Source organism: Ranitomeya variabilis, chromosome 3 (genome assembly GCF_051348905.1).
Source record: "Ranitomeya variabilis isolate aRanVar5 chromosome 3, aRanVar5.hap1, whole genome shotgun sequence".
NCBI lineage: Eukaryota > Metazoa > Chordata > Amphibia > Anura > Dendrobatidae > Ranitomeya > Ranitomeya variabilis.
Genome location: NC_135234.1, coordinates 736,879,572 through 736,896,563, shown reverse-complemented (window position 1 = coordinate 736,896,563; position 16,992 = coordinate 736,879,572). Strand labels below are relative to the sequence as shown.

At 39.2% G+C, this 16,992-nt stretch overlaps 1 protein-coding gene across 2 annotated transcripts in view; it reads right to left on the bottom strand.

The window, feature by feature from the left end:
- CNTN5 (contactin 5) overlaps positions 1 to 16,992 on the bottom strand; it is a 2,016,448-nt gene that overhangs the window by 1,678,844 nt on the left and 320,612 nt on the right. For both annotated transcript variants that reach the window (XM_077298468.1, XM_077298469.1), the window contains exon 2: positions 15,211 to 15,294. The gene's annotated coding sequence lies outside the window, so the exon portion shown is untranslated. The remainder of the gene's footprint in view (positions 1 to 15,210; positions 15,295 to 16,992) is intronic.

The following is a 16,992-nucleotide window of genomic DNA, read 5'->3' as shown; positions in this document are numbered from 1 at the left end:
CTTTTTCATGTACAATAAATTCAATAAAGCAAACAAAACAATGAACACTGTAATTTCCATTTTTCAGCCTCTATATCTCCCGCTAAAAATGAATTAAAAAGCAATCAAAATGTTGTACGTACCACAAAATGGTACCAATTAAAATGTCAGCGAACCAAGCAAAAAATAAGCTATCACATAGCTCCACTGATGAAAAAAATAAAAGATTAAAGTTCTCAAGAAATGGTGACAAACCAAATTGTTACGTATACATTTCTAAATTTTTGTGACTACTTTGAAAGAAAAAAAAAACTTTTCAAATCTGGCATCACCATAATCATACTAAATTGTAAAATTCATTTTTATCACACTATAAAAGTTGTAAAATGAGACTCATAAATCAGTGATGGAATTATACGTATATTTGTTTTCTACCATTTCACCGCACTAGTAATATTTTTTTCATTTTCCAGTACATTATATGGTAAAGTGAATGTGTCATTCAAAATGAGAACTCGTCTCACACAAAAAAAAATTAGCCCTATCCCAATGAGAAAAAAATAAAAGTTATGGCTCTTGGAAGACTGGTAGGGAAAAGGTGAAAAATGCAAAAACATATATCGGCAATGGCGGGAAAGGGTTGAAAAAATTGCTATTGTCATAAGGGCAGGGCCTTACATAGTCAGGACAGTATCAGGGTGTGCAGGGCCCCCAACTGGTAGAAAACCAATGTGACTACTTTTCCAAGGAATAACACAGAAACGGCACAGCCGGAAAGTATTAGAAAAGATGGTCTATTGTGATGTTATGGGAAATATTTTTTTTTTACCAAAGCAGGAAAGCTATGAGAGCTCACAAATCCTCTTTAGGCCTCATCCAGACATCAGTTTTTCTATATGAGTGCTATCCATTTCTTTCCTCGATAACACTGGTATCTGTGATCAGTGCCAGACTGAAGAACATTGGGCCCACCAGAGGATTTGATTCTGAGGGACCACCTTTCTCCTCCACTCAAGAGCCCCTTAGAAGCTGCAAGGTTTGCATTATGAACTCTCCTGATGAAGAAGCCAGGGCCTACTGGAGGATTCTCTGGTGGGCCAGTCCAACCCTGTCTGTGATAGTCCATGGGGCTGTGCACATGTCTGTCCAAAATGATGGAGACATGTCCAATTTTGATCTGAGCGTCTGATCAAAATCGCCAATGCAAATCTATAAGTCTGTTAAAAAATTGGACCGCACTTGGAGGCCTATGTCACATAGGAGAACCTTTTTTTCAAGCATGAGAAAAACTGATGACACTTGGACCGAATGCTGATGAAACTTGGATGAATCTCTGATTTAAATCATCACTAAAACTTGACCCATTTGTCTCGTATGTAAAAAAACTGACGTGTGAAGGAAAGCTTGGGTTAGGCCATGTTCACACGTTCAGTATTTGGTCAGTATTTTGCATCGGTATTTGAAAACCAAAACCAGGAGAGGAACAATCAGAGGAAAAGTATAATAGACACATATGCACCACTCCTGCATTTATCACCCGCTCCTGGTTTTGGCTTACAAATACTGATGTAAATTACTGACCAGATACTGATCGTGTGAACGTGGCCTTCCATTGTGTCTTTATCTACTTTAGTTATAATTTAATGTCTTGGAAGAAATGATCTACTGTCATCTCCCAGATCTGCATCAAGGTGGTCATGGCAATAAATAACAATCATCCGTCAGGCTCCTTTCCTGAATTCTCCCCTATAATCCCCTTAATGAGATCACAAGCTGGCTTGATCAGCATCTCCAGATGTCCATGCTCTCACCTCCCATACAGCGCAGCTTTACCGGCGTCCCTTAGAGCAGAGAGCGACACATTTCCACAACATATTGGATGTCGTAATGACAAAACTGAATGCTATAGTTATGGCACATATGATGATTGTCCATATCTAAATGGTGCGAGGAGTGAGATTTTCAGCAGCTGGTACAGAAGACAAACAAGACAATAGCTCAGACGTATCTCTGCCTTGTCGATACTTCCAGAGAAGCACAATATAAATAATTTACAGGACGACTCAACCCCCCTAGGGAAGGCTTTTATTATTTTTGTTCTGTTTATCGAGCTAAATAACAACTTGAATAACAGAAAGTTCAAAGACAATCAGAGAAACCAGAACATTTTACAACATCTCTGTCTTAAAAATGAACTAAACAATGGCCAGTATAAGCATATTACTCAACTGAAGGTTGTCCCTGATCTTCATAAATGACTATGAAGAGGAACTCGGCACTACAAAACGAGAAGATGAAGATGTTCATTGCCGTGTAATACAAAAAAAAACCATATGTGATGTGGCGCCAACACATAGAGACAGAAGTTACATTAGCGCTTCATATCTTACTTTTTTTTGCAATGAATTTAGTCAAAGCTCTGATTTTTTCGACTGATATGTCCCACATGTGCATGAGAATAAATGGTGTCATCTATGTCTCAAATTGGAGTGCCAAGTCCCTCATTACTGAACTATACACAGAGTGGGACTTGTAAACCAGGAATATTAAAGGGTAAAAGGTCAGTGTGTCATCAGTGTTTGGTCTGTGTGTCATTAGTGTTTGGTCAGTGTGTCATTAGTGTTTGGTCAGTGTGTCATTAGTGTTTGGTCAGTGTGTCATTAGTGTTTGGTCAGTGTGTCATCACTGTTTGATCAGTGTGTCGTTAGTGTTTGGTCAGTGTGTCGTTAGTGTTTGGTCAGTGTGTAATCAGTGTTTGGTCAGTGTATCATTAGTGTTTAATCAGTGTATCATTAGTGTTTGGTCAGTGTATCATTAGTGTTTGGTCAGTGTGTCATTAGTGTTTGGTCAGTGTGTCATTAGTGTTTGGTCAGTGTGTCATTAGTGTTTGGTCAGTGTACAGTATCATTAGTGTTTGGTCAGTGTATCTTTAGTGTTTGGTTAGTGTATCATCAGTGTTTGGTCAGTGTGTTATTAGTGTTTGGTCAGTGTGTCGTTAGTGTTTGGTCAGTGTGTCGTTAGTGTTTGGTCAGTGTGTAATCAGTGTTTGGTCAGTGTATCATTAGTGTTTGGTCAGTGTATCATTAGTGTTTGGTCAGTGTATCATTAGTGTTTGGTCAGTGTATCATTAGTGTTTGGTCAGTGTGTCATTAGTGTTTGGTCAGTGTGTCATTAGTGTTTGGTCAGTGTATCATTAGTGTTTGGTCAGTGTGTCATTAGTGTTTGGTCAGTGTGTCGTTAGTGTTTGGTCAGTGTATCATTAGTGTTTGGTCAGTGTATCATTAGTGTTTGGTCAGTGTATCATTAGTGTTTGGTCAGTGTGTCATTAGTGTTTGGTCAGTGTATCATTAGTGTTTGGTCAGTGTATCATTAGTGTTTGGTCAGTGTATCATTAGTATTTGGTCAGTGTGTCATTAGTGTTTGGTCAGTGTGTCATTAGTGTTTGGTCAGTGTGTCATTAGTGTTTGGTCAGTGTGTAATCAGTGTTTGGTCAGTGTGTCATTAGTGTTTGGCCAGTGTTTCGTTAGTGTTTGGTCAGTGTGTAATCAGTGTTTGGTCAGTGTGTCATTAGTGTTTGGTCAGTGTCTAATCAGTCTTTGGTCAGTGTGTCATTAGTGTTTAGTCAGTGTGTCATTAGTGTTTGGCCAGTGTGTCGTTAGTGTTTGGTCAGTGTATCATTAGTGTTTGGTCAGTATGTCATTAGTGTTTGGTCAGTGTGTCATTAGTGTTTGGTCAGTGTGTCATCACTGTTTGATCAGTGTGTCGTTAGTGTTTGGTCAGTGTGTCGTTAGTGTTTGGTCAGTGTGTAATCAGTGTTTGGTCAGTGTATCATTAGTGTTTGGTCAGTGTATCATTAGTGTTTGGTCAGTGTATCATTAGTGTTGGGTCAGTGTGTCATTAGTGTTGGGTCAGTGTGTCATTAGTGTTTGGTCAGTGTATCATTAGTGTTTGGTCAGTGTGTCATTAGTGTTTGGTCAGTGTGTCGTTAGTGTTTGGTCAGTGTGTCGTTAGTGTTTGGTCAGTGTGTCGTTAGTGTTTGGTCAGTGTGTCATTAATGTTTGGTCAGTGTATCATTAGTGTTTGGTCAGTGTATCATTAGTGTTTGGTCAGTGTATCATTAGTGTTTGGTCAGTGTGTCATTAGTGTTTGGTCAGTGTATCATTAGTGTTTGGTCAGTGTATCATTAGTGTTTGGTCAGTGTGTCATTAGTGTTTGGTCAGTGTATCATTAGTGTTTGGTCAGTGTGTCATTAGTGTTTGGTCAGTGTGTCGTTAGTGTTTGGTCAGTGTATCATTAGTGTTTGGTCAGTGTATCATTAGTGTTTGGTCAGTGTATCATTAGTGTTTGGTCAGTGTGTCATTAGTGTTTGGTCAGTGTATCATTAGTGTTTGGTCAGTGTATCATTAGTGTTTGGTCAGTGTATCATTAGTATTTGGTCAGTGTGTCATTAGTGTTTGGTCAGTGTGTCATTAGTGTTTGGTCAGTGTGTCATTAGTGTTTGGGCAGTGTGTAATCAGTGTTTGGTCAGTGTGTCATTAGTGTTTGGCCAGTGTTTCGTTAGTGTTTGGTCAGTGTGTAATCAGTGTTTGGTCAGTGTGTCATTAGTGTTTGGCCAGTGTTTCGTTAGTGTTTGGTCAGTGTCTAATCAGTCTTTGGTCAGTGTGTCATTAGTGTTTGGTCAGTGTGTCATTAGTGTTTGGTCAGTGTGTCGTTAGTGTTTGGTCAGTGTATCATTAGTGTTTGGTCAGTGTATCATTAGTGTTTGGTCAGTGTATCATTAGTGTTTGGTCAGTGTGTCATTAGTGTTTGGTCAGTGTATCATTAGTGTTTGGTCAGTGTATCATTAGTGTTTGGTCAGTGTATCATTAGTATTTGGTCAGTGTGTCATTAGTGTTTGGTCAGTGTGTCGTTAGTGTTTGGTCAGTGTGTCTTTAGTGTTTGGTCAGTGTGTAATCAGTGTTTGGTCAGTGTGTAATCAGTGTTTGGTCAGTGTGTGTAACTAGTGTTTGGCCAGTGTGTCGTTAGTGTTTGGTCAGTGTGTCATTAGTGTTTGATCAGTGTGTCATTAGTGTTTGGTCAGTGTTTCATTAGTGTTTGGTCAGTGTGTCGTTAGTGTTTGGTCAGTGTGTAATCGGTGTTTGGTCAGTGTGTCATTAGTGTTTGGCCAGTGTGTCATTAGTGTTTGGTCAGTGTGTCATTAGTGTTTGGTCAGTGTATCATTAGTGTTTGGTCAGTGTGTCATTAGTGTTTGGTCAGTGTGTCATTAGTGTTTGGTCAGTGTATCATTAGTGTTTGGTCAGTGTGTCATTAGTGTTTGGTCAGTGTGTCATTAGTGTTTGGTCAGTGTATCATTAGTGTTTGGTCAGTGTGTCATTAGTGTTTGGTCAGTGTGTCATTAGTGTTTTGTTAGTGTATCATTAGTGTTTGGCCAGTGTGTAATTAGTGTTTGGTCAGTGTATCATTAGTGTTTGGTCAGTGTGTCATTAGTGTTTGGTCAGTGTGTCATTAGTGTTTGGTCAGTGTGTAATCAGTGTTTGGTCAGTGTGTCATTAGTGTTTGGCCAGTGTGTCGTTAGTGTTTGGTCAGTGTATCATTAGTGTTTGGTCAGTGTGTCATTAGTGTTTGGTCAGTGTGTCATTAGTGTTTGGTCAGTGTATCATTAGTGTTTGGTCAGTGTGTCATTAGTGTTTGGTCAGTGTGTCATTAGTGCTTGGTCAGTGTATCATTAGTGTTTGGTCAGTGTGCAGTATAATTAGTGTTTGGTCAGTGTATCTTTAGAGTTTGGTCAGTTTATCATTAGTGTTTGGTCAGTGTGTTATTAGTGTTTGGTCAGGGTGTCGTTAGTGTTTGGTCAGTGTGTCGTTAGTGTTTGGTCAGTGTGTAATCAGTGTTTGGTCAGTGTGTCATTAGTGTTTGGCCAGTGTGTCGTTAGTGTTTGGTCAGTGTATCATTAGTGTTTGATCAGTGTGTCATTAGTGTTTGGTCAGTGTGTCATTAGTGTTTGGTCAGTATATCATTAGTGTTTGGTCAGTTTGTCATTAGTGTTTGGTCAGTGTGTCATTAGTGTTTGGTCAGTGTGTTATTAGTGTTTGGTCAGTGTGTCATTAGTGTTTGGTCAGTATGTCATTAGTGTTTGTTCAGTGTGTCATTAGTGTTTGGTCAGTGTATCATTAGTGTTTGGTCAGTGTGTCATTAGTGTTTGGTCAGTGTGTCATTAGTGTTTGGTCAGTATATCATTAGTGTTTGGTCAGTGTGTCATTAGTGTTTGGTCAGTGTGTCGTTAGTGTTTGGTCAGTATATCATTAGTGTTTGTTCAGTGTTTCATTAGTGTTTGGTGTGTCATCAGTGTTTGGTCAGTGTGTCGTTAGTGTTTGGTCAGTGTGTCATTAGTGGTTGGTCAGTGTATCATTAATGTTTGGTCAGTGTGTTGTTAGTGTTTGGTCACTGTGTTGTTAATGTTTGGTCAGTGTGTCGTTAGTGTTTGGTCACTGTGTTGTTAGTGTTTGGTCAGTGTGTCATTAGTGGTTGGTCAGTGTGTCATTAGTGTTTTTCACAAATGGATAAATAAATTACAAACCTTTTCCTATTATGTTCAATAAACATGGACAGAACATGGATGGAGCACGGATCTCATCTGTGCTGTACGTGTTTTTCACACACCCATAGACTTGTATGGGTACTTTTTATCTGTGATGCTGAAAAATGATAGACATGTGAGCAGCTTTATAGACTATAATGGATACATGTTGTATCCATAAAAATCATGGATAAAACACATATGTACACCACTGACATTTGTATGAGGCCTAAATAAATAAATAAATTATTGAATTAAATTAAATAAGAAATCTATATGTCCAAACTATTTATTAGCATGTAACATTTTTGCATGATCTTAAAACAGTCAGTAAAAATACTGCAAAACAAACAAAGGGGATAATTTACTGCTAAGCACTGCCATCTATAGCTGGTGAGCATCAGAAAAGGGGCGGATCTTATGGATGTGTGTCCTAATGCTGACAGGGTAGAGGGGGGAGGCTCCTGCTGCAGCCAGTTGCCTTCCAGGCACACACAGGACAGTGAGGAGGAGGATGAAAGTGATGTTTCTGATCTTCTAAGACATAGAAAAGATTTATTTATATACTTTTCAGTTTGAATTTTAATAAGAGTGGAAGTACTTGGAGTTTTTTCTATTTTTATGAACTTTTTAATGTTAGTGTTTGTTTTCGTTTATTAGATACAATTGGCATAACTTGATAGCAAGAAAAAAATCCAATAATAAAAGAATACAAACAATATATCCACATACCAGAAAGACAGAACGATTATTCTGATCAGACTTTGATCAGAGTGTGGTGGTCATTCCTTTTTCTTGTAGGTGGAGAAATAATAAAATAAGCTCCTCCAACTTTTTGTTTTCTGACAGTCTGTGAAAACTGGACCGCACTCGGATGTCAACTAAGTAAAGTCTAATTTTTTCATGGACCCATGGACTTTCATTGCCAAATTGATCCAACCATCGGATTCAAATCTTTCATGTCTCCATAATTTTCTGCACACCTCTAGGTCCGAGAAAAATAACAGGAATGTTACTGGCGCCGCAGACTATCACAGGTACAAGTGCAATACATGATAAACAGAGATGTGATTGAGCGATATCTGTGAGTGGGTGTGCAGAGGTAACATGTAACACTGCGGAACTGAGGGGTCTAAAGGCCCCTCCATCACATAAAAGGGCAGTGTTAGAAATGGCACCTAGCAGCCGCACCCAGCTACCATTTTCACATTTTACATTGAACACAGCTTTACATTCACATTAGGTTTATATTAAATCTCTGTTAATATGTCACACCACCACCCGAGCTGCCGCCTCACCACCACCCGAGCTGCCGCCTCACCACCACCCGAGCGGCCACCTCACCACCACCCGAGCGGCCACCTCACCACCACCGAGCTTCCGCCTCACCACCACCTGAGCTGCCGCCTCACACTACCAGAGCTGCCGCCTCACCATCACCAGAGCTGCCGCCTCACCACCACCCGAACTGCCGCCTCACCACCACCCGAGCTGCCACCTCACCACCATCCGAGCTGCCGCCTCACCACCACCTGATCTTCCACCTCACCACCACCAGAGCTGCTGCACCTTCGACCTATTGTCTCCTTCCCCATAATCTTGTAGAATGTAAGTCCGCAAGAACAGGGTCCTCTCCGCTCTGTACCAGTCTGTCATTGTAAATTTGTTTACTGTAAATGATATCTATAACTCTGTATGTAACCCCTTCTCATGTACAGCACCATGGAATTAATGGTGCTATATAAATAAATAATAATAATATTAATAGGAACTTTCAAAAAGAATAATGTCAGTAACACGGCTCTACCTACGGTATAGTCATCCAACATATTAAACCTTTACAAGGTCAGCTGAATGTTGATTGTGGATATTGGACTCCAATGACAATGCATCTATTAAAAAATTACAGTAAATGATGAAAAATCAGCCAAGCACCATAGGGTGTACTAAAATAAAAATCAGGAATTTATACATCGTGAGGGTCCATGGATGTGCAAAGTACATAAACCCATAGATATTCCTTGCGCCGCCATATGGCTGATCATTAATTCCTCTATTAAACAGCTTGCAATTAACCATGACAGCATTATTTTTTTCTTCTATGGGTCTCCAAATACTCATATGGGCTCATTGCAGCCATATAATAGCACAGTGTGGGCCTAAAGTCGCTATACTATGGGTACAGTACATACTGAACAGATTTATAAACGTCCATCTACATTGTTCACATCATTAAATGTAATTGTATCCCATAGAGATGAGTGAATCACTTCTAAGTTAATAGAATTTGCCTCTAGTTTTTAAAAAAATGTTCACCAGATTCTGAATTTCCCGGTATCCGATTCATACAAATACAGGAAAATGGCAGCCGACCGGCCACCATTCAAAAGAATCGGGAAGGGATATGTTCTTCAAGTGCTCGGCATATTTGGTGTCTTTTGTGCTCCTAGTCAGCATAGGAGGTGCATAAGATGACAGGAGGCCAAAAGACATTAAAGATAACCCAGTGAAGATTGCACCAGTGACCAAACAAAAAAGATGACTAGGGTAGTGCAGGCTGTGTGGCAGGACAGGTGAGGGCCAGATGCGCATCATTTATTTTATTTTTTTCATCTGTCTTTATTATGTTTTGGGGTCTGGAGACATGAACATTTGATTAGCATCAAATTGGTGGGACATGGATAGAATTTCCTGTCTGAGCATACCACTGAATTAGATTTTCAGCCTTTATGAGGACGAATATTATCAATCTAATGTGTACAATTTTTGAAAAAACCTTTTCAAAAGTCAACTTAAGGAATAATTTTGACCATGAAACCTCCACTATATAATTCTTACAGTTGTTTTCTCATGTTCACAAATTAGTAAAATTAGGAAGTGCCTGTAAAAACAAGTAACTTTGAAATTAACTTGTTATTAAAAATCCTCTTCATTCTCCAGAACGGGGAATTTTTAATTTTACGGTTTATAGCTTGTTTACGGGACCCCTCTGTATCACGGTTGCACAGTTCATGGAAGTCTGCCAGCTTTTAAATAAGCTTCCACAGACAGGCTTAGAGCAAGCCAGTTTGTTTACCAGACCCTAAAGGTTGTTCTGACCTTCACCCTTTAAGCCCTGTACAGATATCTAGACTTACACAGGGATCTCTGTGCTGGCGCCTGAGAGTCAGCTGCTGGCTGGTGGGGTAAGATGGCGGCAAGATGGGCCTTCATGCTGGGTCGATACTAAGAAGTCACACCAGAGACAAAATTAGAAAGAAAGAGGGTGATCAAAATACAAGCCAAGACCAGGGAATGGGATAAATCAGGAAGACAGAGCAAAAGCAAAGAATAGGATTATACCAGATAAACAGAACTTAATGACTGACAGTGGGAACTGATTCTCAGGGATTTAAATAATGAGCTACTCCACCCAGCAAGAAACACAAACTAATAAAATTTAACTCTAACATTTGTGGCCAAAGCTACAAGTCTTAGGAATAAAACAGGACTACTGAATAGGCATTCTGTGTCGGCCGATGAGCAAAACAGAAGTGGAGAGGACAGGCACTGGCACAGATGCCAGACAACGCAAGTCTATCTCCAGTGGCCTATTTCCAAGGCAAGGTGCTCGTTATAGAGCTTGTAAGAGAGATATTAAATTATATTGTTTACAGCTCCTTGTCTAGATTACTGGCCACTAGTGTTGAGCATTCCGATACCGCAAGTATCGGGTATCGGCCGATACTTGCGGGTATCGGAATTCCGATACCGAGATCCGATACTTTTGTGGTATCGGGTATCGGTATCGAAACAACATTAATGTAAAAATGTGTAAAAGAGAGAATTAAAATAAAAAATAGTGCTATACTCACCTCTCCGACGCAGCCTGCACCTTACCGAGGGAAGCGGCAGCGTTCTTTGTTTAAAATTCGCGCTTTTCTTTCCTTTACGTGAAGTCCCGGCTTGTGATTGGTTGCGTCGCAGTCACATGGGCGACGCAACCAATCACAGCAAGCCGTGACGTAATTTCAGGTCCTTAAGGATTTTAAAATTACGTCCCGGCTTTGTGATTGGTTGCGTCGCAGTCACATGGGCGACGCAACCAATCACAAGCCGTGACTTCACGGGAGGCTGGACACGCGCGCATTTTAAAATGCGCGCTTGTCCAGCCTCCCGTGACGTCACGGCTTGTGATTGGTTGCATCGCGGTCAACCAATCACAAGCCGGGAGGCTGGACACGCGCGCATTTTAAAATGCGCGCGTGTCCAGCCTCCCGTGACGTCACGGCTTGTGATTGGTTGCGTCGCCCATGTGACTGCGACGCAACCAATCACAAAGCCGGGACTTCACGTAAGGAAAGAAAAGCGCAAATTTTAAGCAAACAACGCTGCCGGTTCCCTCGGAGAGGTGAGTATAGCAATATTTTTTATTTTAATTCTTTCTTTTACACATTAATATGGTTCCCAGGGCCTGAAGGAGAGTTTCCTCTCCTTCAGACCCTGGGAACCATCAGGAATACCGTCCGATACTTAAGTCCCATTGACTTGTATTGGTATCGGGTATCGGTATCGGATTGGATCCGATACTTTGCCGGTATCGGCCGATACTTTCCGATACCGATACTTTCAAGTATCGGACGGTATCGCTCAACACTACTGGCCACCTCTGCACTTGCAAACCGTCTTCCATACAGCTCTGAAGCTAAAACTGCAGTGCTGGATTTGGCCAGTTCAGAGCCCGTGTGCTCCTCCGATGCTGCAGAGGTAAAGCTTGGTGAGCAATTTGGGCTAGGGTATGAACCATGCTTTCAACATTTGCCGTCAGTCTAGTTTCAGGAGCACACCCTTTCCCCGGCAAGCGGGAATCTGGGAGACAGGGGAGTGGAACGCTCTTTTAGAACAAACAACAAGTGGCGGACATCGCGTTGGATGCAAGCACATGGTCACTAACCACCACCAATAACCAAAAACTTCTCTTTGACCATTTGATTGACGTTACACTGGTTATTGCTGCCCGACAGATACCATCCCTTACGGATCTACTTTATCTACCTGCCTACAGAATATTTATAGATACTTCCCCTATTGGATATTCTCTTGGGCATTCGTATTCGCTTCCATACTAGGTTATCTCACCCTAACGAACTTCATTTGAGCAGCCGGTATACTGAAGAAGGTCGATTCTTGACCGAAATATTTATTTTGGACTGCATTAAAAGTATTTTCCACGAATTCATATAAGATGAGTGCCAGATTCTATTTCTCTCTTCAACATTTGCCGTCAGTCTAGTTTCAGGAGCACACCCGTTCCCCGGCAAGGGGCAATCTTGGAAACAGGGGAGTGGAATGCTCTTTTAGATCAAACAGGAGACAACTCCTTTCACCATGAAATCCTATTGCCCACCACATAACCAGTTAGTAATAACACTATAACGTTACGCCTGTTACTGAAAATAAAACTGATATGAATCAAGACGTAATGGGCCCAGATAAAATGTAAAAATAGTCGATCACACAGACAGCATTGAATGTGAAAGATACAAGTGAGATAAAAGAACATTTATTAATTGAACCATTAAGTAATATCCTTTCTTTTAATTAAAACCCTCCATTCGGTGACGTTCAGCCAGATTTATTGTGCCCAGAAAAAAAAAAAGATACGTGATACTAACTAGTCCCTATGTAGAAATGCACTTGCCAATTTAATTAATGCGCGCAATTTCAGCTCTCATTGGCGTGCCACATTTATGAGACAATGCAATAAATTCTGGCGCACGGCTGTAGACTGTAATATCTTTTTTATATAATTGACGTGGCTAATGAATCCCTGCTGGCTCATCATTAACTTGGAGGATAGTATTAATGACAGGTTGATGTAAGCAATATTCCAATGGCAGAGGAGCCTCGACTAATAAAAAAATAAAAAATTGTACGGCGCTAAAATAATGTACTTTTTAATTTTAGTTAAATTATTTTATGACAAAACTTCATTTTCTTCATATCTGATTAATATTAATTTCTTTCAAATATTAGCAAATTACCTGCTTCTTAGAAATGTTGTCACCTGACTACTTGAAACAAATACAGTCACTAAATTTAGGAAATGACAGGTGAAAAATGAATGAAAATGGTCAATTCCATCACTGACATGCATGGTGTGCTGTTGCTTCAATACAGTAAGTGTTTTATCAGTGGGAAATTATTACTGCTGGACTAGCTGCGCTCGTGCCTCACAGTCAACCCAATCCTATACCACTAATTAACAGCTTCCTTTCAATATACAAAGAGCTGGGGTGTGGGTGGGGATTAGATTTCTGGGCTATGCTAAAATGCTACATCTAAAAATTCTGATTGTATCACAACTGCTACATTCAGTAAACTAAGTGACACATCGCTGGAATCAGGGTCTCTTTTCCTACATTATGCTGCTGTCAAATGAGATAGCAAAAACCTGGCGATAGATTCCCTTTAATGTTTTAATTGCACCCCACATCTAAATGCCCCCCTAGGCAACAGCCTACTTTGCCTACACTTCATCCCAGCCATGGACGCCGAACAGCAGAAAAATTCTCAATGAGCCCAAATTACAAATCCATAGAATTTCTATGTCCAATGTGCCGTACCTACACATGTGTATAAGATAGTTTGTTTATTGTGCTGCAATAATTATTACATTGGTTTAATAATTATTGTTTAATTTACTAATATTAATCTATCATAATGAATTAAAAAGTGGTCAATAATTATTGTTTTGTCTCCATACTGTTAATAATAATAATTATTGATATTATTAGGTAAATAATAATAATAATAATAATAAGGATTAATTTAGAACATTATCTTTTGTATAATTTTTAGCATTTTACATAAATATAAATAATAATCAATATTTTATTAAAAAATAGGATTACTTTATGAAACTATCAAATAATATACTTAATTACAAATCAAATTATGATTTATTATATTACTCTATAATATTTCTAGAAGGATAAGGCACAGATGGAGAGCCACAGGTTGTCTTAACATCTCAATAAATAAGAAACCGTTAATCGAATCGACTGGGAAAGATGTAGATTATTTTCCATCTATTCCAAAAAAGGCAAAGCAGTATGTTCTTTATTGCATCCTATTGACTCAGCAAAATTTAAATTAACCTGTTCATATGGTTTTTCCAGGGTAATTTTGATTTGTGGAGGCATGATTCTCTGAAAATGTCATGTCCCTTACTATTCTCTGAATATACGATGTTAAAAAATGGAAAAAATCTTTATATTCACCTTTCTGGCCCCTCCACTATTCACAATCACCCATTCGGAACTCGTCGCATCTTCAGATCACCACTGCTCATGCTGAAATCCCCAGTCATCTCATGCTGGATCGGGACTTACAGCTTTGATGGGGCGCGGTAGGGTTCTTCAAACGCTGTGAAGTCCCCATCCCATGACCTTTTGCATTTGTGTTGAACTCTTTTGGGCCTCATCAAAGATGGAAGATCCTGACTCAGAGTCAGATTTCAGCATGAGCAGTGGTGATCTGAAGATGACGCGAGGAGTGAGAGGGCCGGAGAGATGAGCAGAATCCATAAGCAAAACCCACGCTGAAGCTAATTCCTGGAAGAAAAAACCCGCATTTTGACAAATGCGGATATTTGTCCAATTCTAACAGAACTCACTTTCACTTGAATTTTTTGGCTAATTTCTAATGGTAGAGAGATCAGTCACATTTCACCAGGACCATATATACCATGGAGACAGATGGAGACAGACTATGCATTCTCTACTTGGGTCCCCTTGTTTTCAGATCATGCACCAAAATCCTCTTTGCTACAGATCACTTTTTCTACATGTATCTACAAATTCCTAAACATAACAAATAGAGTTAGCATATAATCTAGTAGATGTTCTTTACACCAGGAAGGTTCACAGATGGTCCATAAACGTCCATGAAAAACAATTCTAATACTTTATGATAAAATTGGACTTCCTTGACAAGAACAAGTAAGACGTCACAAAGGCTTCAGAGAATATGTAGATATGCACCAACTAGAAGAACCCATAGTCATCAATTGTAAGCTGATAATGTATAAGATGTTTTATTTGAAGATCTTAGATGTATGTGGACAATAGACTATCCACCAAATTGTCCTTCGTGGCTTTGACAAAACAATACCAAATATTTTAATACAGGTCTTCGAACCGTAGTCAAAAGTAGATGCAACAGGAAAGAAAAGTGTAAGCCATTCCTATATATTTTCCATTCCTTTGCAATTACCGTAATTTCTGGCTTTGGCCCACAAAAAAAATGCAAAAAAGTTGTTCTAAAATCAGTTCCATTTAAAAAAAAACGAACAAAAAACTGTATGTGAAGGAAATTCTATGTTAGGTGAGATGATCCAAGGAAGAGTCCTTCATCCCCTCATCTTACTTCTTTATTGGAATAACATGCCCATGTGGATATTGGCATTCTTATCTCAATGATCAACCTAAGAGTCAACAAGAAGAACCCATCTGTGGTCTACTATGGATGAATTTGACCGTAGTCATTTCTATTTTCTGCTGTACTAAACTACAGTAAGTTTCGTAGAGTTTCAGAAAGTTTCATAGAATGAATAAAAGAAACATTTCTATGAATGCTATTTGTAAAACTTTACCGAAAAAGTTTCATCCTACCTCTTTATATATCTTTACGAGTCAGACGTCTTCTGAACCGTGCAGCGAATTCTGAAGATTTGGGACATTTCAGCAGCTAAAATCCTACAAAATAAAGTTAAAAATAGTTCATATCAGAAAAATTCAATTCATTGTCACAGAAAGAAATAAACTCTTACGACTCGATGGATAATGTAAAGAATCGTGGGTCCACATATTTCACACAAAGTCTACGGTCTACATAGTGTCATTGGCTCTGTTCACACACCGAATGTGCTTGTTCACAATAATGATGGGTAATCCATGCTGTCAGAAATTCAATGTTTAATTAATTTTACTGATTACATTCTAATAATGACAAATGTAAAATGGGACATGATTGGTACTCAGCATCGCTCTCCGAGAAGTTCCCCAGCACAACCAATTGTGGAGCCTCTCGACAATAGATAAGATCAGATGGCCACAGATTGGGCGGACAAGTATTACGCATAAATTTTCACTAAAAGAATTATAATAAGGCACAAGATACTGAATATGTGCGTAAAAATGAGCCCTCTCTTCCTTGACCTTGCCAGAAAGATGACTTAAAGGTACCCTTGATGTCAAATTCTTATCTATATCCTACCAACTATCATGTTTCATTTATACTACTGATTTTATTGTTTGTAGGATCCATGGGGCATTTCAGTTACTTTATCCTATTTATGCTGGGCCCTGTATATACCGCCCGCCTACACCACTGATTGGCAGCTTTCTGTGTACACTGTGCATAGGCAGAAAGCTGCCAATCAGTGATACTGGCAGAGTTATACAGAGGTCATGAATATGGAGGACAAAATGGCAGCCGGATCACTTGTCCTCTAGTGAATTTCCTGCTGATAAAACAGTGATTTTATCGAAATTACAGCAAAAATATGTTTTTACATTAAGCTTCTCTCAAATTAGTTGGTAAAAACCTGGTGACAGATTTCCTTGAAGCTTTATTGGCCTACTGGCCGAATATGTTCAATGACGTCGAGCGAAGGACTAATGATCACTCTGGGTAACATCTCTTATAAAAGATCGAAGTTGGAAGAGGAAATTGTTTCCAGAAGATGATGGTGAGAATATTGGTTATAACTTCAGACCGATTTCTAAATCTCTATCTCTTAGGGAGACCTAAACTCATCTATGTGAGCAAAGAATTCAACAGCATAAGCTACAGCTTCTCTCTTACTGTCTATACTTCTTATATACAGTTAAAAAAATCTCTCCCATCAAAGGTTTTAACCTCTTAATATATTGCACTCATCATATTATATAGCACTGTTTACTTACAATTGCTCATTTTGCCTTTCTACCCATCTTATTCTTCTCTTTTCCATTAGGTCTATGACATCACGTGATTAAAAACTGACTAACTGAATCCTAAGTGCTGTGGAATATGTTGGCATTATAGAAGTAAAATTATTATTTTTATTATTATTATTCCCTCTAAACACTATGTAGAAACAAGAGGTCAATTTTCTCTGCGTGAATCATGAACAGAGGAATGATTTTTACAGGGAAAAGAGACTTCCCGTTTCTACATAGAGCAGAGAAAAGAGAAGAATTATCTGGGTAGAAAGGGAAAATGAGCAATTGTACACAGTGCTGTATAATATGATGACTGCAATATAAGAGAGGATAAACTCTTTGATGGGAGAAGGAGGAGGACTTCTTTAAAGACAACCTGTCACTTGACATAGATATAGATTTATTTGCCTGGTTTAAATGCTGTTGTTCTCTTCAATTTGGAGATGTTGTTCCTATACTTTTCCATTC